Source organism: Schistocerca gregaria, chromosome 4 (assembly GCF_023897955.1).
Source record: "Schistocerca gregaria isolate iqSchGreg1 chromosome 4, iqSchGreg1.2, whole genome shotgun sequence".
Taxonomy (NCBI): domain Eukaryota; kingdom Metazoa; phylum Arthropoda; class Insecta; order Orthoptera; family Acrididae; genus Schistocerca; species Schistocerca gregaria.
This window is the reverse complement of record NC_064923.1, coordinates 472,761,602-472,789,065: the sequence shown is the minus strand read 5'-3', so window position 1 is coordinate 472,789,065 and position 27,464 is coordinate 472,761,602. Positions and strand designations below refer to the sequence as shown.

The 27,464-nt window shown below is 45.7% G+C and overlaps 1 protein-coding gene across 10 annotated transcripts in view; it reads left to right on the top strand.

Moving 5' to 3' along the window:
- LOC126267309 (kalirin) overlaps positions 1–27,464 on the top strand; it is a 2,010,890-nt gene that overhangs the window by 1,046,259 nt on the left and 937,167 nt on the right. The gene's annotated exons all lie outside the window — the stretch shown is intronic.

Genomic DNA, 27,464 nt, shown 5'->3' with positions numbered 1-27,464 from the left:
AACAGCACAACGAAACCTGATTTTCTTCCCTGTCATCGCTGGTGCACCGTCTGTAGACACTGAAACTAAAGAATTCCACGACAATCCTATATTTTCAACACTACTTAAAATATCACCTCCGGTTGTAGTGTTCTTCATGGCTACTACATCGAGGAGCTTCTCCCTAACCTGAAGATCTCTATTAACACCTCTAATAAATATGGCAAGCTGCGCTGTTCCAGTGATATCAACACTTTCGTCCAGAGCTAGAGAATACGCCATAAAATCTTTACAGATACTTGCAAGCTGGCTCTGGACGTCGTCTGCATAATGGTCATGTTAGATAATGGCACAATCCGAAATTGTTCAACTTGAGATGGACACAAATGTTGCCGTGCAACTACCAAACATTATTTTATTAACTGCCTCAGTTGATTTTTCTTCGTCGTGCAGATCTTCTTCGGATAGCTTCCTTTTAAGTTTAATAACTTCCTGTGCAAAAATCTGGTCCATCACATTCTCCACTTCCGTAGTCTTTCGCGTGGTACGACTTATAATGTCGCTGCAAATTAAATTTCCTAAAAGAATTCAGCGTTTTGTGACATACTAAACACTTTGCAGCACCATCTTTTTCTGTAAACAGATACAATTCCCCTCAATGGGGGTTGAACTGCGAAAGCATGGTTGGGGTTACACAACGGCGACTTGACATGATTCTTAACCAGCGAAGTGACTGTTAGAGCTGATCGTAGTACTTTAAACGTTACACAGTCGGCGCGAATTCAATAGGCACGCTGCGGCCCTATTCAAACGTGCGCGCGCATTTCCCCTCCCTCCCTCCCTCCCTCCCTCCCTCCCTCCCTCCTCCACGACCTTGCACCTGCTCGCGATCACGTGCCTGAGCAGACGCTAGTACCCGCGCTCAAAACCGGCCAATTGTTAAGCCCTGCTCCACAACATATTTGAAGCGCATCAAAATCTTGTGGAAACTACATTTTTACAATGTGAACAGTTGCTCCCGAAACGCTCTGTACGGGTATTTGTGTGTACGTACGACACTGCTGTTCTACTAGCGTTGGGACTGAGCCGTTGAACGGAGCTGGTGTTCGTATGCGGTGAGCCCGCGCCCGGCGTCAGCAGTGAGACACTGCCCGGGTCCGGCAGCTGCGGTAACTCACAGCCGACTCGGCTGCTCAGTCGTCAGCGTGCCCGCGGCGCAGCCCCACGCCGTGTTTGAGCGTCTGATGGAGAGGCCAGTGAAAAGCCTGCCTCAGCCGTTCCATTGTCTGGCGGGCCACGCCGGGAAGACGGCGGTTAAGCCCTTCCGTTCCCGCCGCGCTGACTTGGCGTTCGCTGCAGGTCCTTCCTCTCCCGATGACTCACGACCTTTCTGCCCGGCCGCCGGCTTCCAATTCTCATCGTACCCCGCAGCCTAGCTATTGCTTGCATTGGCTAGCCGATGGAACTCGCGTAAGACGTGGTGAATACGGTAAAGGAGCTACGATACCTTTCGAGCTGAACTAATATTATACAGCCATCTTCCTTTTTTAGTATCTGTTTGAACAAACTTCAGAGACAGTGGAAGAATGAAGTAACGAATGGACTCTGGATATTGATACAGTCCTAATTTCTCCTTCATATGTCAACGATATAGTAACGTACTAGGTATGGAAGCAACTGGGAATGAGCAGTGCAAGGATTACACTTATTGTGTCAATACTGGGTCATACATTATGTTAAAGCAGAACAGAAGGTATAGTACTCATGAGTAAAGACACTTACGATATAAGATGGTGCTAGCCGGCCGGTGTGGCCTTGCGGTTCTATGCGCTCCAGTCTGGAACCGCGCGACCGCTACGGTCGCAGGTTCGGATCCTGCCTCGGGCATGGATGTGTGTGATGTCCGTAGCTTAGTCAGGTTTAAGTAGTTCTAAGCTCTAGGGGACTGATGACCTCAGAAGTTAAGTCCCATAGTGCTCAGAGACATTTGAACCATTGAAGATGGTGCTAGAAGACTACGGAGCCTAAACAGGTAAATTTCTAACTTCCCGAGCATGCCTTTCACAACTACAAAAACCGTATCCAAGGCGTCGTTCTCTGTGACAATATTAGATTGAAGCATCCCCAAATTGCAACAGTCCTTACAAGTCCTCGAACTTCTTACTTCTTACTCTCTGCCTCACATGATTCATACGCCTCTCACCCCTTTTTCATCCTTTAACACTAATCTTCAAATTCCTGGAAAACCCTGTAAAATCCTTTACATCTCGTAAAGCTGATCAGCAAAATTCCACCAAGTCTCCACTCGTAACCCTGCTTGAGACTGCCGCACCTCCACCAACATGTCCCCTTGCCTTAAAACACACACACACACACACACACACACACACACACACACACACACACACAAGATAATTATAACCAGTTTCAACTTCCCCAACCGAAGATCAATGCAAAAATCTACTGTTCGTATAATACTCCCTTTTCTGTGCCCTCCATAAATCAAGGCAGTCCAAGTCCAATCTAAAGCCATAGCAACCACATACACCTCCCATTCAAAATTCCTCCAGCAAAACCAAAATCAAGCTATTGCTGCCCACATTACTTTGCTTCACATGTATCCACTCACTTAGAATTCCAGAAACGTCTACAAATGTGGATACATCGCAAACCATCTAGTATCAAGCGTCACCATATTCATAAATCAATTTTATGTATTTGATCGTCTCATTATTCACATTCGTTGCAATCTATGAAATCGTGAGAATCACATCTAGTCATCAATCCAATTTTTATATTTCAATCTTTTACAAGTTTATTTTTAATACTGTATGTAGTCCAGTAATTTTTAAAAATCGTTTAGGATGAATACCGCCATACTGGAAGCTGACAGCCCACCTTGTAATGAGGGATATAAAAAAATAATATATTATTGGAATTGCCGTTACCATCTTTCCGGTTTGACATGTGAACTTATCAAAAAGGCAGACAGAAACCACTCATACAAATCCGCATTCAACACAGCTAATATTTCGTATTCACATTCGTTGGGTTCCCCATATCACAAGCAAACCGTCACTTTTCAGTATAACCTAGACCTCACGCTACGCTACAAATCAGTCAGTCACCACAATCTACATTCCAAAAAGATGTAGAAGCAAAACAACTGTTGTCAGAGTTCCGTTTCATCTGTTTTTCAACTTGTATGAGGTCACACGCCACATCATTGCGTCACGGTTCAAAGGAGCAGCATTGTGAGGTTGTTGTCTGACGATGCTGTCGTCTACAACAAGTATCCTTGCTGGTCGATCGTAGGGCCTAAGATATTGCAGACAGATTTGGATAACAAACTTCCTGGCAGATTAAAACTGTGTGCCCGACCGAAACTCGAACTCGGGACCTTTGCCTTTGTTGGGTAAGTACTCTACCAAGCACTTGCCTGCGAAGGCAAAGATCCCGAGTTCGAGTCTCGGTCGGGCGCACAGTTTTAATCTGCCAGGAAGTTTCATATTAGCGCACACTCCGCTGCAGAGTGAAAATCTCGTCCTAGATTTGGATAACACTTCCACTTCGTGAAATCATTGGCAGTTCTCGTTCAGTGGACATATGCTTACGGTAATTTCTATAACAAAGAGAAAGCATTGTATAGTGTCTAGGTACAATATCAGGAGGAACATCTTGATCCCGTCACACCGTATTACTATTTTGCAGTAATACTTCGATGTTACATGAAATGATACGATCATGTAAAATTAATATTAGATGAGGCGAATGGAAAGCTTACATTTTATTGGAAGGGTACTAAAACGGTGTTATGCATCTGTAAGGCAAATCGCACAGGTGATGCTGGTGCTATCCTATCTAAAGTGTTGTTCTACCGTTTGGAGTCCTTATCCTAGTGGACAGGAGAACAAGCGTCTAACTGTTCAAATGTGTGTGAAATCTTATGGGACTTAACTGCTAAGGGCAGTCCCTAAGCTTACACACAACTTAACCCAAATTATCCTAAGGACAAACACACACACCCATGCCCGAGGGAGGACTCGAACCTCCGCCGGGACCAGCCGCACAGTCCATGACGTGGTATTGTTGCCACCTTTGTATGCAGCAGGGAAAGTTTGCACGGCTAAGCAAATGTAAAACAGAGAAGAGGGGTGGGGGGGGGGGGAGGGGGTAGTGGACAGGAGAAGTGAATCAAAGACCCTCTTAGGATCGGCACAGTTTGGTATAATTAGCCCGTGCGAAACGGTAACAGAAATATTCGGGTGGCATAAAAGGGAGTCCTTGGAAGAAAGACGGCGCAGTTCTCGCGAAAGCCTATCGGGTGAATTCAGAAAACGTGTATTCGAAGACGGCTGTCTGTGAGTTATTCTGCAAGCAGCGTATATCTCATGACGGGCAGGTTAAAAGAAGTTAAGACACGTACGTGTAGAGGTATACAGACTTACATTTTCCCCTTGATCAATACGCGAATGAAGTATGAAAGAAAATTACTAATATTTGTACGATGTTCTTTGCGCCATGATGTGCACTGTACAGTGGCGTGTGGAGTAAATAAGCAGACCTTGAAAGCCGACGCCGGGTGTCGGTAGGGGGGATAAAAAGGAAAAACAACTCCAGACGGACGTTGGAAGAATCTTACTGTCAGACCACCACTTTCTGAGGAATATTTTCTGCCACAAATCTGGTCTGGATGGAGTATGCCGGTCTGTGTGTCGTAATTGTTTTGGACAGTAGTGTAATGCGAGGCGTGTGAATACCGTAACGGCGTGCGCTTTGCCCGTCTTGGCACGTTGTTGTGCGACTGCGGCGGCAGAGGGCGCTGTTCATTTTATTAAGTCCGGCGCACGTCTGGCTTAATGCGGTAGGCGGGACCGTGACAGCAGCAGCCGTAATCTGCTAATCGCATCGCCGGGGCAGGACCGTCACTTCCCACGCCACGGCTCGCAAATGAGGGGCTTCCCTTGCACGGGCGACCCCCGTCCCTTCCCGCCGGAGCAGCGGCGGTCGCATCGCGACACTGAGCGCCGCGCAAACTTGGGAATACAGGGGGCGTGCGTTACTGTGCGCTCCGACGCACCGCCCCCTCCGCGGCAGCCCTACAAATCAGACCGGAAGCAGCGGCCGCAGCACTAAGCTCACCAACTTACAGCGTACGCTGCCCTCCAGTGTAACCGCCGCCATTAAATGCGCCTCGCGTGGGATAGGCGTTCGTTTCCAATACAGCGCTGTAGTGAGGTAAGAGTCCGATGCACCGGCTATCCCCTAACGCAACAAGAACGGAGAAGTCTTCCGAAGTAAGAGTGATTTCAGGTGTGCCGCAGGGGAGTGTTGCTATTCACATTATACATAAATGACCTTCTGGATAACATCGGAAGTTCACTGAGGTTTTTTGCGGATGATGCTGTAGTGTATCGAGAGTTTGTAGCAATGGGAAATTGTACTGAAATGCAGGAGGATCTGCAACGAACTGACGTATGGTGCAGGGAATGGCAATTGAATCTCAAAGTAGACAAGTGAAATGTGCTGCGAATACACAGAAAGAAAGATCCTTTATCATTTAGCTACAAAATAGCAGGTCAGCAACTGAAAGCAGTTAATTCCATAAATTATCTGGGAGTAGGCATTAGGAGTGATTTAAAATGAAATGATCATAAAAATTTGATCGTCGGTAAAGCAGATGCCAGACTGAGATCCATTGGAAGAATCCTAAGGAAATGCAGTCCGAAAAGAAAGGAAGTAGGTTACAGTACACTTGTTCGCCCACTGCTGCAACATCACTCACCGGTGTGGAATCCGTACCAGATAGGGTTGATAGAAGAGAGAGTAAATATCCAACAGAGAGCAGCGCGCTTCGTTACAGGATCATTTAGTAATCGCGAAAGCGTTACCGGGATGATAGATAAACTCCAGTGGAAGACTCTACAGGAGAGACGCTCAGTCGCTCGGTGCGGGCTTTTGAAGTTACGAGAACATACCTTCACCGAGGAGTCAAGCAGTATATTGCTCCCTCCTACGTATATCTCGCGAAGAGACCATGAGGATAAAATCAGAGAGATTAGAGCCTACACAGAGGCATACCGACAATCTTTCTTGTCACGAACAATAAGAGACTGGAATAGGAGGGAGAACCGATGAGGTACTAAAAGTACCCTCCGTATACACCATCAGCTGGCTTGCGGACTATGGATGTAGATGTAGATGGAGGTTGTTCACTGTTCCAGCGAGTGAAATGAGCGCGCTCCAATGCCGTTCGGCTGAAATCGGAAACAAGTCATGTTGGGGGGGGGGGGGGGGGCATCATTCTACTCTACATACCGGGTAGCCAAAAGTTAGGCTGTGTAACTGACGCATTTCCTTGCCCCTGCCGCATCTAGCGCTCGAGCTGCACGTCGTATCACAGAAGTTCGTCTTTAGCTTCCTGATGTAGAGGGCCACGGAAACTACAGCTCTACATAGGAAGTATTTGGTTTAATATTGCGGTTCAGGACGGATGCGGCATGTGGGAAGGTGCTGACTGTCCTCACTTTCATGTGTATTCGCAGGTCTTTCGGTTTAGGCACCACAAAGCAGTCCCAAATCTTTCTGTTTAAGCCACAGATTATGTTCAAATGGCTCTGAGCACTATGGGACTTAACGTCTTAGGTCATCAGTCGGCTACACCTTAGAACTACTTAAACCTAACCAACCTAAGGACATCACACACATCCACACCCGAGGCAGGACTCGAACCTGCGACCGTAGCGCACAGATTGTGTGCTGGAGTGAAGTGTAAAAGGAGAAAATATGCAGAGGAAGTAATAAAAGATGTACAGACAAATAGCTTCCCCATCGTCATTGCTCCATATGAGGGAGTGCCGGGACAATATTATGTTAACCCATGTTAGAGAGAATGAATCGGAAAGAAGTGGTAAAGCAATTCGTAAATGAAGACTGTATAAAACAGTATGGTTCCCCCAGAAATGAAGTCTGATGTTTATTATGGTACAAGCATTTCGTGAGCAGGTAAGGAAACTCCACACAGCGGTGGTAACTATAGCATCCAGAATGCCAGTGCAGTAACTCGTAATTTCCCAGAGCAGAGAACAATCGTTGGCACGTGAGAAGCGGCTGCGTGGTACCCACAGTGGGCTGTTTACTCTCGTCTCACGTCGCCACACGGTGCTGCGGAGCTGCCTGCCTGTCATTGGCCTTGGCCGTGGTGTGGCGACATCTCGCTGAGGATTCCTCGCTTGTGGGAAGCGAAAGCGAGGCGACGCGACGGCTGTCACAGAGCGTGCCTATCAAAACGACCCATCAGCAGCGTATCAGGTGACAGCAGCGGGAGAAATACGCCATAATGGAAGCGGCACCGCTTCTTCCGCCACCGTTTCATCTGCAGTTGTGTTTCCTCGAGAGTACATCACACTGTTGCAAGCGCGGTACCCGTGCATATTCCTTAAGCCGTCGGCACACGGACCGTGCTGTCGAACGTTAACGATGAGCGTGCCAAGTTCAACGTGCTGCTGAACGCTCAGGAACTACGCGACTTGTGCGTACGATACGTGGGCCCCAACGTGGTATACGCGATCGCAACGCACTCCAGCAGACAGTTGAGGGGTGTTTCTCGTTCGTAAATCACACTGTTTACTCAAAGGGCGCGCTTAAAATTCCCACGTTAGCTCTATTAAAACGCACATTTCTTCCATCGTCCACGGAAGGAAAGTACCATGTCCAATAAATAAGGGCACAGGCTTATAAAAGTTCCATTACAAACAATGCATTACAAATTTGGAATACTTTTCCGCATAAGATAAAAATTATTTCATCATTCCCACATTTTAGTAAAACCTCAAGGTCACTCTTACTTGATTACTGTTCCTACCCAGTAGCAGAATCTTTGCAACATGTGAATTACGAAGCGTAAAGGAAGAAGGAGCAAAATATCTTTATACAAGTAGCGCAAGCTGTCCTTTAGATTAAGCCAATCGAACAAAGTCACCCCTCAAAAAAAGGTGAACTTGTATTTACATAACATCAATAGTCTATACTTATATTAATCTAATAATAAAGTATCAGAATTTAATAAAAACGCGAATGTTAGGGAAAAAAATTAGTCGTGTCAGGATGCGAACCACCGCCCCAACAAAAAAAGAAGAAGAAGAAAAAAAAGAAACACATTGTACAACAGTGACGCTATTCATTACGCTAAACCAACATCACAGCTTTTGTAACTAACTATAGTGTTTTACCGCTTGCTAAAAACCTTAACCGCAGATATGTTACTAACTGAAATTTAATTATAACAAATTGTACCAAGAACAATGCGTTTTGGGTGGATCTTCAGTGTGTCGCTGACTTCAAATAGCCTACTCTGATTATACGCAAGTTACAATAATTCTTTTGCCACGAATATGATGTTTCTCATTATTTTATTGGAACGAATCACACAGTTAACAACGGATTTTGCAGTGATTTTCAATTTGCTGGTGCTCGGAACGGCATATATACATATAGGCTTGAAACGAATGGCAATACGGCGCCTCACAACTGTGTACTGAAGGGAGACGGCGTGCTTGTGTCGTAGGTGGCGTTGTGCCATCTCATTGGTCGGTCAACGCTCAGACGCACGCTCAGAATATCTGACATGCCAGATATTGCTTTGCACGTTCGGGAAGACTCCCGAGCGTGCTACTCCACGCTGAGACGTCAGAAACTCGGCACGCTCAACGTTCGGATGCACGGTCCGTGTGCCGACGCCTTTAGGCATTAATAAAACTATGAGGGAGGGAAGTGGCGCAGTGATTAGCAGACTTGACTAGCATTCGGGAGCGGCTTCCGAGGTTTCCGTAAGTCAGTGGAAAGCAGATCCCGATATGATCTCTTTTAAAAGACCCGAGCATAGTTTCTTGCCCGTTCTGAGCTTGTGCACTTTCTCCATGGAACTTAACTTTGTTGAATACTAATTCAGTTTCCTTTATTAAAAGTACAGAATGATCGATTAGAAAACACAGCAAAGGAAAAATGTGGATGTATTAATTGGTAATACATTGAGGGCACAGTAGGTGGATGAATGAAAGGCTCGCCTAACAATGCGGTCTGACGGTGGAAACATTTTAATTTCTCTTCCGTGTTTTTCGTCCAGATCTCTAGAGCCCATTACTGTTGTTGTTCTGTCAACTAGTGTACGAATAAGTCGTTCCATACATGTTGAATAACTTTCTCTGTCGATCTTACTACTGTCGACTACCGTTTTATTTATCTTTCATTATTGTAGTGTCTCTGTTGTTGAACATAGGTAGGGAGAAATATTATCAGTATGTAGAATTACACTGAGCCGAAAAAAGTCATGGGATAGCAGCATTCACACACACAGTGGCAGCAGTATCTCGTATACAAGGTATAAAAGGGCACTGCATTGTCGGAGCTATCATTTGTACTCATGTGATTCATGCGAAAATGTTTCCAACGTTATTATGGCCGCACGACGGGAATTACGAGACTTGGAGCGTGGAATGTTAGTTGCAGCTAAATGCATGAGATACTCTATTTCGGAAATCTTTAAGGAACTCAATATTCCGAGATGCACACTGTCAAGTGTGTGCTGAGAGGTTAGTTAGGTTTAAGTAGTTCAAAGTCTAGGGGACTGATGACCTCAGATATTAAGTCCCACAGCGCTTAGATCTATTTGAACAATTTTTTTGAACAGATTTTCAGGAAATTTCCACTCCATGAAGATTTAAATCATTGTCGGAAATAGCTCTACAGAATACGCTACATAATAGTTGCTTTGTAATGCGAGCAGTGTTGTTAATTTTTTTGTCATGTTCTGTGACTGTTATCTTAAAATGGGCTTGATTCGCGTTAATTCTACAGGAACAGCAAATTTCTCCAGCAACTGTCAGCGAGATCGTGCATTATTGCACGCATTACAATAGAGCACGTGACCTCCTTTCACTGTGTCGTGGAGAGCGCATGGTCTCGGAAGAGAAACAAGGACACGTCACGTGGGGGACAGTCTTGCACGTCTCTGAGAAATGAAGAAGACGATGCGAAAATTCCTCGGTGAGGACATTCCACGGTGTCGGTGATTATAAATGCGCGCGGTGGCGGAATGTGGGAGGCGTGCTGGGTGATGTATAATGCAGCGCGGGCCCGCGCCTCCAGTTTTACCAATTAGGAGGCCGCCCGCGCGCTCCACTGCCCCACTCACGTCCTCGCTACAGCTTCCTGGCCGCCAGCCAGCCTCCACGTGCAGGGCCTGCAGCGAGCCGCAGGAACCACGCCACTAGGCGCCCGACGGATCACTTGTTGAGCGAAGAGATTCTGGGCTCTTCCAGAGGGATGCGGGCATTTTAAGGATTAGTGGTGAGTGCGACTCGAAAACTACACATCTCATGCTGTGTGGGAGCTAATCGAAATATGATAATTCCATACGCTGAGAATACTGTGTATTGGGCAGCTCTGCGTGCAGTGCGGTAACAAAAGTCGCAGGATAGCTATATGCACGTATACAGTTAGCGATATTATCAGGTACACAAAGTGTAAAACGGCAGTGCACTGGCGGAGCTGTCATTATACTCAGGTGCTTTTTATGAAGAGGTTTTCGGCGTGATTATGACCGTTCGACAGGAATTAACAGACTTGGAACTCAGAATAGTAGTTGGAGTTAGGCGAGTGAGCCATTCCATAAATCGTTAGGGAATTCAGAGAGCCACAGTGTTAAAAGTGTGCTGAGAATACCAGACTTCCGACATTGTCTCTCACCACAGACAAGGCAGTGTCCGACAGCCTTGACTTACCGACCGAGAGCAGCGGCGTTTGCGTAAAATTGCCAGTGTCAATAGACAAGCAACACTACGTGAAATAACCGCAGTAATCACAGTGGGACGTACCACAAACGTATCGGTTAGGGCAGTGTGGCGACACTTGGCGTTATCGGTTAGGCATCAAACGGCCGACGCGGGTGCCTTCGCTAACAGCACGGCATCGCCTGCAGCGTGTCTCCTCGGCTCGTGACCATATCGGTTGGATCCAAGACGACTGAAAATGTTGGCCTCGTCAGATGCTGTTAAGAGCTGATGGTAGGATTCGACTGTGGCGCAGACTCCGCGAAGCTATAGACCGAAGTTGTTAACAAGGCACTGTGCAAGATGGTTGTGGCTCCATAATGGTGTGGGCCGTTTACGTGGAATGGTGTGGGCCTTCTGGTCCAACTGAACCTGCCATAGAATGGAAATGGGAATGTTCGGCTAACTGGAGACCATCTGCAGCCATTCGAGGACTTCATATTCCCAAATAACGATGGAATTTTTATCGTGATTGCTTTCAGCAATATTATGGACATTTAGAGAGAATGATTTGGCCACCCAGATCGCCCGACACGAGTCCTATGAAACGTTTATGGGACATAAGCGACAGGTCAGTTCGTGCGCAACATCTTGCTCTGGCAACACCTTCGCGGCCAGATGCCGTCACTTTATCCCGTCATATTCCTTTTCCTATAGTTGTTCTATGTTCTGTTACGGTGTCTACTTCCTTGCAAGGCAAAGAGCTGCCACTTTCTTAGCACCGCCATTTATTGTGACGCGGTGGAGTGGCTAAGGGTAGTTGCTGTTGAGTCTCAAACTGAGGTAATAGCGGAATGTCCCAAGCAGTTATTCGGTAACTGTGGACTCACTTTAGAGCAAAAAAAGAGCTCCTCTAAGAAGTTTAGAGGAAGATTGTCCACAACGAATTCAAGCAAAAGACGATTGTAGCTTTTGGTACGCCGTAATAGATGGCAGAATGTAAATGAGCTGCAGCGAGTATTGCTAACAGCAAAAGGACTCAGTGTGTCTTGAAGGTGCTCTCCATGCACAAAGGCTCACCCAGTTGTTTCGCATAAAAATAAAGGTACGGCTACCCTCAACCCAGAGGTTGTTTTCAATTACACAACGCATTCTAGGCACAGCCCTGTAAAAGCTCTCTCTCCACCTTCTCGCCGCGCGCGGCAGCAGTACGGTCTCAGGCATCTTGTCACGGTTCGCGCGGGTCCCTCCATCGGAGGTTCTAGTCCTCGCTCGGACACGTGTGTTTGTGTTATCCTTAGCGTAAGTTAGTTTAAGTAGTGCGTAAGTCTAGGGACCGATGACCTTACCACAAATGTCCAAATTTCCACCTTTGGATTGAATTGAACAAGTGTACGTACAGTTTAACGTGGACTTCTAACCACGGTACAGATTGGCATTTTGCGCGCACAGAAATCACTAACAGAGGTGAAGCAAGCGAAAAATGACAGAAAAAAAGTTTAAAAATAAAAGACGTCTTGATAGCGACCGAGACTGTTTTTATTGATTTTTAATATTTCATACCGGTCGTAGTGCTCCCATAAAGAATCTTTTCAAAATTTTAAAGACAGAAAAAAATGTCATAGGACTGATTGGGCATTGAACTTACGACCTCTGGATTTGTAATCTTGATACTTAACCACTGAGCTTCCTGTTCCCTTTGTCACTGTCTTGTAATGCCCGATGAGACTGTGCGCATATACTGGCTGGTTGGATAACGAAGGGAGCTGTTTGTTCTCCAACCGAATGTTAATCCTGGACAAAGTCGCTTTCCCATAACAGGGAACGAGATGCGCGAAACAACTCAACATTTAACTGCAAAATCTTCTGTTACCCTGCAAATAGTTTCAAAATGTTAACAGGAATCGATATTTGCAGACGTACGCTCTCAGATGTTATCACTAGCGGTTCTTTCACTGCGTGAAAGTATAGGGACCAGATTCTCCGACCGTTTGCTCCACAGTGAACTGGTGCAGTTAGCAGTGCTTTTCGTTTCCACAGTCTGAGGCTTGCTATAAATTGAGAGATTCATAAGAATACTGTAGGCAATGTGCTTCTCCTATTGAACTGGTTTGAAAAGTTTATTACGATTAGGCTATAATTTTGGCAACTGTTGATTTAGTTCAAGAGTAGACTATAGTTTGAGCAATATTACTCTTTCGGAGGCCAGACGCCGTATTACCATGAGATTTTTCCAACATCCATGACACAATGTCTAAAACTTCATCCTTCTGTGTGTGATGCAAGATAATAGCAAGTTTATCGGTACAAAATGTGTCACATCTCAACGGTGTTAAAATATGGGATATTTGTAGTGCATCATTGTTGTACAATCTTCTACAAGAATGTTGAGAAGAATCTACAAAAGTGACAAGCTGCCAATATCCAAGTACTTTTAATCCATCTGACAACGGATGATGTGATCCACGTTCTTATTTAATATTTCATTTGCATCCCTAATTATTTCTATTTCTGCCTATGTAGTACAATATACTGGACGACAAGTTCCCCGAATCTCACGGGAAAAAAAAAAAATGCAAGGATGGCTTTGAAAAAAAAAAAGCCCTGTATTTTATTAATATATTACTTCTGATAAAACCCCCATAGAAGTAACTTTTTTGGGGAATTATAGTGTTTTTGTCATGAAACTAGTGTGTAGTGCATAGCGCGAAGGCCGATGACTATACTATTTGCTTCCTTTTCAGCAGTACAATAAATTTCAGTTCCGGTAATACAGTTTGTTCCATAGTGATTAATCCCAGAGATTGTTGCAACAGAAGTTATAAAAAGAAATTCCTCTCTCTTTCGGAAGAAATTGTACGATTAGAAATCCAGCAGACAATCTTACTATTGCGTCTGTCCCTTCCGTCGGAAAAAAAAGGTTTTAGTCCCAGATACCGGAATGATAAGAGATCAACAGCTTCCACTTGTATTATATGATTTGTTCTGTCTAAGAATAAAACCTGCGGCTTTCGAATATAAATGGAGACACCGATACAAAGAATTACCAATACACTACTTAGACTATAACTGTGTGACCTGTCCAACCCACTACAAAGCGCACAATAATAAAATTTCATCCTCTGTTCGAAAACCAAGCGCAGTGAAAGTGACTTAGACCTTGTCTGATAAGTAAGTTTTCGATCCATCTGCAAGTGTGTGCTGGCAACTCAACAGCAAGTCTGTACACTCAGAGTAGCGGAATGACACAAGACGTAGGTAAATTTGGCTGGCAAAGTAGCTCGTGGTTTGCTGGTAGCCGGCTGGCAGGCATCACCGAAATTGAAGGCGATCTCGTGAGTGGTGCGGTCGCCCGGGGAGTAAGTTTCAGCAAGCCGTCAGTTCGCGTTCCCAGGAAGATATGTCAACCACGTGAAGTGCGTTTCGCTTCATTTCTGCTCAGAGCAACTCACACTGCGTGTGAGAACCTTAAAATACTCTGCCACTGTTTTGCGTGCGACCTATGTCAACAAAACAGCATTACACTTTACTCCTGAAAATCTTCCATTCCTGTTAAAGTAAAGGAAGTTTAAATAATGTAAATTATTTAAATTAATACAGGTGTTCCATATAAATAACATGCTCCTGATTGGGCCCCATTCGAAACCATCCGTTCTAGAAAAGTCGTAGACCATCATCAGGGATCGAACGTCATGAGAGCGATGCTAGACACTCGATCTCATAGGCAGTCTCCATTAGCGTCCCGGCACTGAAATAGAAATAACTTCACAATCATGGAAAGACGAGGACGGTTTTCAGTATATTTTCCTGGCACTCTGTCCGAGTCGGCCGGGATGGCCGAGCGGTTGTAGGCGCTACAGTCTGGAACCGCGCGACCGCTGTGTTTGATGTCCTTAGGTTACTTACGTTTAAGTAATTCTAAGTTCTGGCGGACTGATGACTTTAGAAGTTAAGTCCCTTAGTGCTCAGAGCCATTTGAACCATTTTTGAACTCTGTCCGAAACGGTATTTTACAGTGAACGAATAACATAGAATTGGAAATATGAGCTTCGATAATTATCGTTTCAAACTATCGGCCGATCACTATCACTCTGTTATGATCGCTAAAGTCAGCAGATTAGCGCATATATGTGATGAGAGTCGACGGAATGATATATCTGAATCCATGGTGACAGTTACTTACCCACATGTGCTAACCATGTACAGTGCCACTGGATAGATGTATCTATGATACATACACTGAAGAGCCAAAGAAACTGGTACATCTGCCTACTATCGTGTAGGACCCCCGCGAGTAAGCAGAAGCACCTCAACCCAACGTGGCGTGGACTCGGATTAGTGTCAGAGGCAATGCTGGATGGAATTGAAATCATAAATCCAGCACGGCTGTCCATAAATCATAAGAGTACGAGGGGGCGGAGATCTCTCCCGAACAGCACGTTGCAAGGCATCCCAAATATGCTCAAAGTGTTCATGTTTGGGGAGTTTTGGGCAAGCGGAGTGTTTCAACTTAGAACAGTGTTCCTGGAGCCACTCTGCAGTAATTCTGGACGTGTGGAGTGTAACATTGTCCTACTAGAATTGCCGAAGTCCGTCGGAATACACAATGGACGTGAATGGATTCAGGTGATCAGACAGGATGCTTACGTACGCCTCACCTGTCAGAGCCGTATCTAGACGTATCAGGGGTTCCATATCACTCCATCTTCACACGCCTGACACCGTTAAAGAGCCTCCACCAGCTTGAACATTCCCCTGCTGACATGCAGGCTCCATGGGTTCGTGAGGTTACCTCCATACCTGTACACGTCCGTGTTATACTAGATTCCTGATATTGGCGGTACGCTCGTGAAATGGCTGTACTAGAAAATGCTCGCTTCATCCCTGCTCGCCACCAACATTGTATTGTATTCGGGCACTGTCTCCCACGTTATGCCCGATGTAGGCCTCAATGCAGCAAACCACAGCACACTGAGACAGCGTGTCCGTTTAAAGCAGCGTAGAAACTGGAAGAGAAAATAACACATAATTCTGGTTATTCACGAAAAGATGTAGTTGTAGGTTGAGGATAATTACATTTCGAACTGGTCGTTTGTTGTGGTGTTTTCAGTTTATTAAAGCCTCTGTAGAAAGAAAGAACAAATTCATTTGTTTGAGACTGGTGAATTGTTTTGAAAATGTGCTGTACATGTTCAAAGCAACGTTTGTCATTTATTACATGTTGTTTATGTTCTCGTATTTAATAAAGGTCACTTCTAATGCCACTCGCATTGGCGAAACGTCAGGAAAATCTTCAAACGAACGTCGGCCCCAGAAACTGAGACAGAATCCAACAGGCAGTACATCATCAAGTGACCACGAAAGCCTCGACAGTTTTGTTAATGAGAGGTGCTGCTCTCTACTATGTCAGATGACCAATGATTTAAATCTTGCCCATCCTTTGATTGCTACTTCCATGATAAACGAAAAGGTTTTTCATTTAACTTATACAGATTCGAATCCAATTTTTATTGTTTTCCGAATAGTAACCAGAGTCCATCGTAGTCTAGCAGCTGAACTGCCTGTTCCTAATTTCGATTAAATTTGTCAGTTGACGGCTACTCCTAACAGAGATGATAATATATTTCCGAGCTTATAAGTTTAAAGAAACAAGAAAAGACGCACTTTTGTTCGGTGTTACTGCCTGGGCACAACAAGGATGAGAAACGTATTACTTCTGTACTTGGAAAAGTAAAACCATTTTGTTGAGTTGAATAACTGATACTGCTGGGTTTATTCCAACATCATTAAATTATTTTAAAAAATACAGAGGTGTGTCTCTTCAAGATTTGCCGACGGATATGTTCAATGTATTGAATTCCAGAGATGTCCAGTTGCCCCCTTAGCCGTGAGGACGATTAAAATCCCCCAGCTATTACGAACGGCTAAAAGGTTTTGGTATTGCTTCGTAGCGACGGGATGGGATATTAAGCAGACTGCAGCCGTGGAAAATAGAACTCACGTATACTGAACACCACACGCACCAGACACGACCCTGTGCAAGCACTAGGCACATAAATCGTCAAACAAACCGACGTATGTGTATTTGAAGGCTGCTTCGATCAAATACCTCGCACAGTCGATGTGTATGAGACGCTGATACACTGGAGAATCTTATCCATTGTGTAATATCACAGTTGTATTTCCCTGTGAATGGAACGCACATTTGGCAAGTAGATATTGCTGCAATAAATTACCATTCTTTCGAAGACTTTTGTTGTAGCTTTAAAGCAGTTCCCTAAGAAGAGAAACTGAAATAATGTTTCGTTATTGCAATCCAAGTAAGGAGAGGCTTGATCAATGCAGCTTCCGAAAGAAAATGGCTCCCCACTTTTAAAATATTTACATCCAGCTTTTCCCCTTTTGTTTCCCCTCACAACACACAGCGTAATTAAATTCCTCAACTTTATGAGAAGTCATTTATAACGTGTAATTTGGCCCGACCTGTGTAATTTAAAGAAAATTGGATCCAGCTTTACGTGAAATGCAAATTCATTTCAAATTCTCACGGGAAAACACGTTAAACGTTTTTCTTTCCTTTCTTCTCCCTTCGGATATAAATTGCAACAGCTTCCTAAAGAAAATCTGGGTTCATATCATTGAGAGGCGAAACTTCGTGTACTACGTATTCGCGATGCATCATATGTAGTTACGAGTTTAGTGCTTTCGACGAACACTCTATAGTGTTTTACCGAAATTATCTACGAAATTGATTCAATTGTCATATAATCCGAGTCGTTGAGACTACTATTTGTGATGCGATAGAAATCACAACGGAAGGCAGTTTATGTCCTTATCCAAGAAATTGCGTGTATACGTTGCTGCGCAACGCCAGTGTGTTGAAAGTACTTAATCACGGAACCACCAAAGCTGTTGTAGTGTGTCTTTATTCACAGGCAACCAGCTCCAATAAAGTCATTGAGTAGTATACAGTGAAGCGCAAAAGAAACGTATAGGCATGCGTATTCAAGTAGAGAGAGATGCAAACAGGTAGTTACGGCGTTGCGGTCGGCAACGCCTTTGTAAGACAATACGTGTCTGGCTAAGTTGTTAGATCGGTTACTGCTGCTACTATGGCAGGTTATCAAGATTGAAGTCAGTTTGAACATGTTGTTTTAGTCGGCGCACGAGTGATGGGACACAGCATATCGGAGTTAGCGATGAAGTGAGGATTTTCCCGCACTACCATTACACGAGTGTACCATGAATACCAAGAATCCGGTAAAACATCAAACATCGGACTGTTTATGACTGGAAACGTGTTGCCTGGTCCGACGAATCTCGTTTCAAATTGTTTCGAGCGGATGGAAGTGTGCGGGTATGGAAACAACCTCATGAGTCCATGGACCCAGCATGTCAGCAGGGGACTGTTCAAGCTGGTGGAGACTTTTTAATGGTGTGGGACGTGTGCAGTTGCAGTGATAAGGGACCCCTGATACGTCTCGATGCGACTCTGACGGGTGAGACGTATGTAAACATCCTGTCTGATAATCTGCATCCATTCACAGTCTATTGTGCATTCCGACTGACTTGGGCAACTCCAGCAGGACAATGTGACGCTCCACACGTCAAGAATTGCTACAGAGTGACTCCGGAAACACTCTCGTGAGTGGAAACCCTTCTGCTTTCCATCAAATTCCCCAGACATGAACAGTATTGAGAATATCTGGGATGCCTTGCAACGTGCTGTTCCTAAGCGATTTCCGCCCCCTCGTACACTTACGGATTTGTGGTCAGCCGTGCAGGACTCATGGTGTCATTTCCCTCCAGCACAACTTCAGACATTAGTCGGGTCCATGCTACGTCGTGTTGCGGCATTATTGCGTTCTCGCGGGAGCCCTACACGATATTAGGCAGGTGTACCTGTTTCTTTGGCTCTTCAGTTTATGTATGTTGACAAAAAAAGTGAAGCACCCGCGTGGATAGGAGGATGCTAAATCAAATTTCGCGGTATGTGAGAGGGATGCGGTGTTATTTCAGTGACTGCAATATCGAGTCAAATTTACAAAGACCTTGGCAGTATGGCCCCTCTTATCAGTATGATGGTGCACTCCCAGTAGCCTCGATGCATGGATTGATTCGGTTGGGAAGGGTATCTGGAGTTGCTGTATCCTCTCGTGACGCAATCTGTCTCGCAACTGTGGTAACTGGTCCATGTTTTATCGGGGTCAGGTCTGGGTATCTTGCTGGCCACGGGAGTATCTCAGCATCACACAGACGGTTCATAGAGACACGTGCTATGTGTGGAGCATTGTCCTGTTGGAAAATGGCACCACGATATTGTCCCTTAAGATGTAATACTTCAGGAAATTTCATGTGTTTGGCTACACTTGTGCCGTCAGTGTTTCCCCAGTCACAAGCAGCGGTATCCGGAGGTCAAACTCGTTGGGTCCCCCACGCCGTGACGCTAGTAGTAACACAGCGGTGCCTCCCCATTACATTGGAAGAATGGAACCTGTTCCCAGGTTGGCGCCATTCTCGCTGATGATGGACACCCAAGGTAATGCAGAACCGCTGTTCGTCGGTGACACAGTGCGACGCCATTCATCAGCAGTCCATGTTTCTGGCTCACGGCATCACTCCAAACGCAGTCGTTTGTGTTGTGAACGGTAATTGCCTAGTCGGGCTGCTGCTAGTCTCTGATCAATGATGCAGGATGACGGAGAACGTCATTACTTATTCTCGGGTGTCAGGTGCAGATGTGAAGGGGTTACGGTGTGCCTGGTGCTTAGGACAGTGGTCCTTCCTTGTGTTGGTCGGATATGATGGACATGGATCTCGATGTTCCCAAACAGTCCAAAATGGGGGCACTGTGTCAGCCGAATGCCCCACAATTCTGGATGATTGATACGAACACGATAACTTGTCAAAATATGATCGGATTTGTGTGATACTAGGCTGGAAAAATATAATAAATGCATGCCTAATCTATGAATGTGATAACGTAACACAACAATCTGCTTGCCTGTAGTTGAAAGATACGTCGCTCATGGATTCACGGAATGCAGACGGACGCTTGATATTGTAACGATCGTTGACTCGGCCAAAAATAATGCCGTTGTTAGAAACGTTATTGCGTTGGTCGAAAAGAAAATCTGAATGACCTACAAAACGCTGTTTCCTGAGGAAAGCCCCTTCTTTTAACTGGCGAAAAGTTTTGGTACTGTGATCCGCTACAGGAACACACGCTAGGAGATGCTGTTTATCTGCTGAAGCTGTCTCAAAATCTTTTGTACTTCATTCGCTGCTGCAGTTGCAATTATTGAAGCGTTGCGCAATAACCGCGGTACTCCTGATGGAACGATTGTTTAACGCAGTTGTGCTCCGTTGAATACTGAGGTACGTCGTTAACAGTCGCCATTACGTTTGTGGAGTTCGGGCGTATTGTTTCCGAAACGTAGGTATGGAAATAAAAGAAGCTGTTTCGACAATAGGAACTCTAAAACATCCATTAAAGCGGAGAGTCCTGAACATTACGTGAAGCCTTCTCGAATGCGGCAACTGCCGGCTAAGTGATCCTTTGTTGTCCATCTTGTCGGAGGCCCTACGAGCGCCCTCGAGCGCTGCTGCAGGTTCCGCAGCTGCCGGGAGCCCGCTGCTATAGTTAGTTGGCGCGTTTGTCACTGCTACCTTACGGTTTTTTGCTGCCTCGACTCGTCAGACGGGCCCGGAAGGACGCGTGGGAGCGTCTTGCAGAGAAATTCCTTTCGTCATGCTACGTATGCTCCCCAAGGAAAAGCGGAAGTGCAGTCGGTAGTAAGCTGCCGGCTCTGTCTGCATAAAGTGGAAGGTCTTAGGTTGAATTTCTGTACTGCTACTGTGCTGCAACACCTCTACTGTTGTAGAATCTTACATTGAACTTTCGGATACCTCGGAGTGTAGTAGAAAAAAAGTATGCCTAAAATTTGATTTGGTTTGGTGTATAGCTTCGGAGTAAAAATAACTGCGCTGTTCATGTTAGTGACTCTTGTGGGCCTTACATCGAATGATACAGCCGAAACTTTGTAGTGTTTCGACGTAGAAATAACTCATCACCAAAGGAAATGATGTTGACCTAACGCAACGATATTTGGCTGTTGCACCCAAGTATCATCTCCTACTCCAAATACAACATTACGGCATCATATGCACCTAAGTACAAAAAATTCACGGGTATATCTAAAATGAGAAAAGCTGGAAAATATATTAAAAATGGATACGTTAAGTCCATTATGCATATCTGCATGCCATTGACATTTTCTACTCGCCAGTAGCTTCAATCACAACCCATTCAATTAATATCAGCTCCTTACTGCACGAGAGTGACATAAAAAGGTATTGGTCTGGCAGCGAAAGGGTAATAACTGTAAGCCAGGTGTTCCAAATGTGGCGAATATATGGATGCTCTTTCGATTCGTACTTCAAACTCTTCAATTTTGCCATTTACAAAGCAGATTTGTTGCTAGAAGTATTCTCCTGACACAGGTATGTTTTCTTTTCCTTTACAAGCCGCTATTCGTGTACTTTTTCCATCTCTTTGGTTCAATGTATGCAAAAATGGCTCTGAGCACAATGGGACTTAACTTCTGAGGTCATCAGTCCCCTAGAACTTAGAACTACTTAAACCTAACTAACCTAAGGACATCACACACATCCATGCCCGAGGCAGGATTCGAACCTGCGACCGTAGCGACTTATGTTAAAAAAAGAACGATTTTCACTTCCTTGAAAACAATGAGCGTAACCATCCCGAAAGGTGAAACTAAGTTTGTCTGTTTCGGTGCAAGGCCGCACACCTGATTGGACTTACGCACTAGCCACAGTGGGGAAAAAAACGAATAAAATCAGTTGGCTTCTTCAACAAATAGTTTATACACTCCTGGAAATTGAAATAAGAACACCGTGAATTCATTGTCCCAGGAAGGGGAAACTTTATTGACACATTCCTGGGGTCAGATACATCACATGATCACACTGACAGAACCACAGGCACATAGACACAGGCAACAGAGCATGCACAATGTCGGCACTAGTACAGTGTATATCCACCTTTCGCAGCAATGCTGCTCTTCTCCCATGGAGACGATCGTAGAGATGCTGGATGTAGTCCTGTGGAACGGCTTGCCATGCCATTTCCACCTGGCGCCTCAGTTGGACCAGCGTTCGTGCTGGACGTGCAGACCGCGTGAGACGACGCTTCATCCAGTCCCAAACATGCTCAATGGGGGACAGATCCGGAGATCTTGCTGGCCAGGGTAGTTGACTTACACCTTCTAGAGCACGTTGGGTGGTACGGGATACATGCGGACGTGCATTGTCCTGTTGGAACAGCAAGTTCCCTTGCCGGTCTAGGAATGGTAGAACGATGGGTTCGATGACGTTTTGGATGTACCGTGCACTATTCAGTGTCCCCTCGACGATCACCAGAGGTGTACGGCCAGTGTAGGAGATCGCTCCCCACACCATGATGCCGGGTGTTTGCCCTGTGTGCAGTCCTGATTGTGGCGCTCACCTGCACGGCGCCAAACACGCATACGACCATCATTGGCACCAAGGCAGAAGCGACTCTCATCGCTGAAGACGACACGTCTCCATTCGTCCCTCCATTCACGCCTGTCGCGACACCACTGGAGGCGGGCTGCACGATGTTGGAGCGTGAGCGGAAGACGGCCTAACGGTGTGCGGGACCGTAGCCCAGCTTCATGGAGACGGTTGCGAATGGTCCTCGCCGATACCCCAGGAGCAACAGTGTCCCTAATTTGCTGGGAAGTGGCGGTGCGGTCCCCTACGGCACTGCGTAGGATCCTACGGTCTTGGCGTGCATCCGTGCGTCGCTGCGGTCCGGTCCCAGGTCGACGGGCACGTGCACCTTCCGCCGACCACTGGTGACAACATCGGTGTACTGTGGAGACCTCACGCCCCACGTGTTGAGCAATTCGGCGGTACGTCCACCTGGCCAACCGCATGCCCATTATACGCCCTCGCTCAAAGTACGTCAACTGCACATACGGTTCACGTCCACGCTGTCGCGGCATGCTACCAGTGTTAAAGACTGCGATGGAGCTCCGTATGCCACGGCAAACTGGCTGACACTGACGGCGGCGGTGCACAAATGCTGCGCAGCTAGCGCCATTCGACGGCCAACACCGCGGTTCCTGGTGTGTCCGCTGTGCCGTGCGTGTGATCATTGCTTGTACAGCCCTCTCGCAGTGTCCGGAGCAAGTATGGTGGGTCTGACACACCGGTGTCAATGTGTTCTTTTTTCCATTTCCAGGAGTGTATGTTCCTGAGGGTGTAGTTTCTTTTAATTCAGCAGTCAGTAAATAACGCATCGATCTCACGATAAGCTAGCATTGTATGTTGGAGTGTCATCTGATCGCATACAAACCCTTCTAAAAACAAAAGACTGTTTCTTCTTATAGGGAGCCGTGAAAGCACAACGATAGGATTCGCAAAACTACTGTTTTTCTTTTTTCTGGTAAATCGTCTATTCAGCCACTGTTAAAGAAGAAACAATCACAAAGTGAAAAGTTCTAAGCTTGGCATACACACTGTGTTTGTACCAATGCAATTTTGTAATATTTCTATGTGTTGCGTAACAACGTAAATAACGAGTCACCTCCATTTTTGGAATAGCTGAGTTTATATGGATGGTTAAAGTAGCCGTGTAGTTTGTTATGCTCAAGTGCATAAACTAGAACCCTTTCATAAATTCTCTGGTTTGGATGGATTATCGCCAACGAAAATTCACGCAAGGATTTATCGACAGTGAAGATGAAGTCGTCGAGGAAGGTCACAACATAGCATTGAACGATCGATCCGCCCCGATAGCCGAGCGTCCGGCTAATTACGCCTGGATGTGGTTTTTTGGAGGTTGCCCACATCCGACTCGGTGAATACCGGGCTGGTACCCACGTCCTGGCTCAGTTACACGATTCGCAAACACTTCGAACACTTTTTCACAAGCGATAACAGCAGATGAGGTACAAAAATTCCGACCGTTGATGTAGGGGTGGGGAATAGGGGGGGGGGGGGGGGGTGCTTAAGGCAAACGGCCACCGTCTACCACTAATATTGTCAAATCGAGACTAAAATGTTAAAACGTCAATCTCATGAAGATACGGGATAAAGACAGGAAAAAGAAGAAGCGTATAGTGTTAAACGATCGCCGATTAAAGGTGTACACTGACGCCCTGGGCCATGCTGTACATTTTACAAGGAGAATTAACTTGAGAAATCCTTGTGAAAGAACGGTGCCACATTTACTGAATGCTGTCCGAAAGTGAATGAAAGTAAACTACATCCTGAGGAATATTCGAACTATTTTTCGAAGAAGCCAACTGATGTTATTCGCCGCTTCTTTTTCATCTAGCTACGATGTGAGTCTAGTCAAGTGTGTGACCTTGCACTGAAACAGACAGCTTCAATTTCACCTCTCAGAATGGTTGCACTCAGTGTTTTCAGGAAAGTAAAAATCATTCTTTTTGAAAGTAATAATAATAAGTGACGTATACATTGAACCAAACAGATGCAGAAAGTACACAAGTAGCTACTTGTAACGAAAAAAAAAAAAACCCACATAGCTGTCATCAGGAGGATACTCCTAGCCACAAATTGCTCTGTAAGTGGGAAAGTTGAAGTGTTTGAAGTACGAATCGTTAGAGTACCCATACTCTTTTTCGGATTTGGGAACCCCATCTTTCAACTATTCCATCGTCAAAAAAATCCAATTAAGATATAATGGCTGCCATAGACTGAAATTCTGCTTACTTACCGAAATCACGGAAAAGGAATGTGATCCACGGAGCGGAGAAACGTTCGACAAACGCCTTTGACCTGGAAAAGGGTCTGTGTCAAGCAAGAAGTGTAATTTTTGTCTCGAATAAACCCCTTCGCTGCCACACTGATAACTTTTTAGGTCACTCACGTGCAGCATGTAGCACGTACTAACTAATGAATGTTGACTGGAACCATTGGCTTGTAGAAAATGTCAGAGACATGCAAGTGTGTATGATGGACTGTATGTATCGATTTTCTATATTTTCCAGCTTATCTCGTTTTAGACGAACTTGTCAATTTTTTGTACTTAAGTACATGCGATGCCGTAATGTCTTATTTGGAGCAGCGTACGGGACAGCCAAACATCTTTGCGCATATTGACTTTCCAGTGAAACGTAGATCCCCATAAATTGAGGTGACGAAAATCATGGGGTTCCTCCTAATATCGTGCCGGATCTCATTTCGCCCCGCGTAGTGCAGCAGCTCGACGTGGCGAGTACTCGACAAGTCCCTGGCTGTCCCCTGCAGAAATATTGACCCATGTTAATAGAATAGTATTGCTGATGCGGTATATTCCGAACGAACTGACGTCTCGATGAGGTCCCATAAATGTTCGATGTGATTCATTTCGGGCCATTTGGGTGGCCAAATCATTCGCTTGAATTGTCCAGAATGTAGTTCAAAGCAATTGGGTACAGTAGTGACTCGGCAGCATGGTGCATTCCACGCTGTTTAGAACATGAAGTCCTCGAATGGCTGCAGATGGTCTCCAAGTAGCCGAACATAACTATTTCCTGTCAATGATCGGTTCAGATGGACCAGAGGAACCCACACCATTACATGTAATAAGTCCATACCGTAATGGAGCCACCAGCAGCTTGCACAGTGCGTTGTTGATAAGTTGGGTCCATGGCTTCGTGGGGCATGGGCCACATTCGAACCCTACTATCAGCCCTTACCAACTGAAGTCGGGACACCTCTGACCAAGCCACGGTTTTCCAGTCTTCTATGGTCCAACCCATATAGTCAGGAACCGAAGATGTCACTGCGGGCGATGTCGTGCTGCCAGCAAAGGCACTCGCGTCGGGCGTCTGCTGCCATAACCTATTAGCACAACATTCTGCCGGGCTGTCCTGATGTATAAGTTCGAAGTAGGTTCCAAATTGATTTGTGCGGTTATTTCAGCACTGACAACTCTGCGCAAACGCTGCTGCCCTCAGTCGTTTAGAGAAGGCCATCAGCCACTCAGTTGTCCGTGGTGATGGAAATGCCTGAAATTTGATATTCTCGGCACATTCTCGACACTGTGAATCTCGGAATATTGAATTCCCTAACGATTTGTGAAACGGAATGTCCCACGCGTCCAGCCCCAATTACCATTCCGCGTTCAAAGTCTGTTAATTCCCATCGTGCAGTCATAATCATGTCGGAAACCTTATGATGTCAGTCACATGAGTACTGATGACAGTTCCGTCAATACACTGTTCTTTTATACGTTGCGTACGCCATAGTACCGCCATCTGTGTATGTGCAGAATGCTATCCTATGACTTTATCACCTCAGTGTACTTTGTCGTCAGCTACGATTCTTTTCTTGGTGTGGAGAATAACTAGTGTATGCGAACTGAATGGGATTTACAAGTAGATGCGTTTACAGCTATTGCTGCGAAACTGTAAACTGTACTATTCCTTTTCGTCATTCTTTCATTAGAGATCGAACATTGATCTAGGCAATTTTTAGTATGAGGATTGGAATCAGCTGCGCGGCATCACTTTCATCCCCCGAAATTGCATAATGAATCCAAAGAAAATACAAATCATCATAGTCCAACCGGTTTTGAAGACAGCCTCTCACGAGTGTGGCTCAGTGCGGTAGTCACTCGGTGCCGAGGACTTTGTTGTCGTTTTCAGTGAAATAACTGCAGACGATTCGGGTCTGGATATAAAATAACGGCTGCTTGCCTGTGGCGAGGGTACAGTAGTGAAGAAGGGTTGTCGGGTCCGAGGGTCGGCTGTAAGTGAAAGAGCGGCGGAGGACGCGACAAAAAGCGAGGACCCGGCGCAGTTGTGCCGCTTCCGGCGGCTGCGCGCAGGCGGCCATGTTGGGAGAGGTTAGTGCGCCGCGCCGCGCCGCGCCGCTCTGCCCCCGGCACTGGCTCGTGTTTTCGTTTCGCACCTGCCGCAGGCAGGCCAGGCCAGACACGCTTAGCCGTCGCCGCCACCTGTGCGGATGTTGCCCAGCCTGTCATCACCACCACCACTGGCGGACAAAAAGAGTTGGCACTCCAAAACTCTCATTGTTGTTCCTGCGTGCAGATCGCTTCGGATACATTGCCTTCTCTTTTTTTCGTGTCTCGGCTGCAGAAATACAGTCGTATTGACCCAACGAGACGTTGGGGTTACAGAACTGCTGAATATTTTTCTTTCTTTCCGTATCCGTGTGTGGTCTTTCGCCTGATCGGATATCTCCATAAGATCAGTTATCTTCACCTTAAATGTAATCGTAATACTTTGGAATTGTCTTGCAACCGAACAGCTACATCAGCACGGTTTTAGAAAGCATTGTGGGTGCGTAACTCAGCTTGTCCTTATCTCACATGATATACTGCTAACTATCTGTGAAAGGCGACAGACAGATTCCTTATTCCTAGTTTTTCTGGAAAGCATTTGACACGATGCCCCGTTAACGAAGGCACGAGTATACGAAATAGGTTCCCACGTATTTGACTGGCCCGAATACTTCCTAAGTATTTATTATTTACCTTCTTTCGGGACTTGCCATTATATCCATTACAACAGTTGAATGTCATTTCTTACGACAGGAACGTAAAGCCAACCCAACACGTAGTCTCCGAGCGGAGAAATGTACGCCCCGGCTCGGAATCGAACCTGGCCTCCTCTGTTAGCAATACGCCGCGCT